Raw genomic sequence first — 1,910 nt, 5'->3', positions numbered from 1 at the left:
TTTTGGGCTGATGCATCCAGTGCCCCTTGAACTTCTTTCTGCAGCACCATTTACTCTTGCTCATATGTTACCTCCTGAAATGTGGGATGTCAACTAGTTCTTTTTGGTACAGTGACTGTATATTTTTTCCATCCTCTCTTGATGCTTCCTGCATTATTCAATATTTTTCCAAATAGATTCTTTCAGCACTGCAATGTGATGTTTGAATTTTTTCTTGAGTTCTTTCATGTATGCTCAGCATGTTCTTCTCTTTTTGTTTCCTAATTCTAAGTCTTTGCATATTTCATTCTAATATTAACTTTGCTTTCTTGAGCTGCCATTTGAAAATTGCTGTTAAACTCTTTGACTTCACCCTTTATTCCATTTGCTTTAGCTACACTATAATTAAAAGCAAGTTTGAAAGTCTCTTCTGAAATCCACTTTTCTCTTTTCTTTCTTTCCTGTTTTTAAAGATCTTTCTCTGTCTTCATCAACAATGACCTTGATGTCTTTTCATAGCACATGAAGACTTCTGTTATTAGTATTCAAAGTGTCAAAAATGTTCTTAAGATATTCTTGAAATTCAGGTGGCATAGATTTTAGGTCATATTTCTGCTCTTGTGGAATTATTTTCATTTTCTTCAGCTTTATCCTGAACTTACATATAAGAGCGATTGATGATCTGATCCAGAGTCAGTCTCTGGCCAGGTTGTAGCTGCTGCTATTGAGCTTCTCATATGTAGTCAATTTGATTTCTGTGTGTTGCATCTGGACAAGTCTATGCCTATAGTCTCCTGTTTTGTTGTTGGAAAACGTATTTGCTATGAACAAGTTATTGGTTTTGCAAAATTCTATCATGTGATCTCCAGCTTCATTTCTATCATCAATTCCATAGTTTCCAATTACTGTTCCTTCTTCTTTGTTTCCAACTTTTGCATTCCAATCACCAATAATTAGCAATGTATCTTGGTTGCCTGTTTTATCAATTTCCAACTGAAGAAATGTTTAGTCATCAATTTCCAACTGAAGACATTTTTAGAATTCTTCAATTACTTCTTCACTAGGTTTTGCAATTGGTGCATAAATTTGAATAATCATTTTATTGATTGGATTCCCTTGAATGCAGATAGATATAATCCTATCACAAACAGCATTGCATTTCATGATGGATTTTGCAGTGTCTTTTTTAGTAATGAATTCCACACTAATTATCTTGATTATGTTCTTTCTGGCATAGTAAATCATATGATTTTCTGATTCAAAGTGGGCAATACCAGTCTTCTTTCAGCTCACTAATACCTAGAATATGAACCTTTATGTATTCTATTCATTTTTGACCACTTCCAATTTTTAGATTCATATTTTGTACAGGCCAAGTTCCATTCATTGGCTGATTATTGAAGCTGTTTCTCCTTACCTTGCGTAGTGCCTAATCAAAAAATAAAGATTCTGAAGGCTTCACTCCTATAGGTTATAGGCTTTCAATGTCTGATAATGTTTTGAAGCTATGCATAAGGTTGTATTGGCTCCTTCCTCCAAAGTGGGAAGGAGACAATGTCTTTGTTTTCTCTTCTCATATATGCCTATATGCCCATGCACACCTATATATCAATTACTTCCTGCTTAATTCTTATTTATGCATAAGACTTGCTTGAAATTCATTTATGAAGAATGAGGTCATGAAATTGATTTGTTACTGATTCTCTGCTATTATGGTGATTTTCCTTAAATCTTACCAACCTAGGAGTTGTTTCAGAGCATGACTAGTTGGGATTTGGCACAAAGATCAGGCACGATATAGGCATTAGCATTAGGCCAACCTCAAAACAAAACAACAATGCAGAACATTTTGTTTGATCATCCAATATTATTCATTTTAATACTGGACTACACAATTTATTCAGCTTTTTTATGGACATCAAGGTCTTAAA

Source organism: Echinops telfairi, unplaced genomic scaffold (genome assembly GCF_000313985.2).
Source record: "Echinops telfairi isolate 266 unplaced genomic scaffold, ASM31398v2 ScPeMD7_7;HRSCAF=31, whole genome shotgun sequence".
Lineage (NCBI taxonomy): Eukaryota > Metazoa > Chordata > Mammalia > Afrosoricida > Tenrecidae > Echinops > Echinops telfairi.
Note: the sequence above shows the minus strand (reverse complement) of the source record.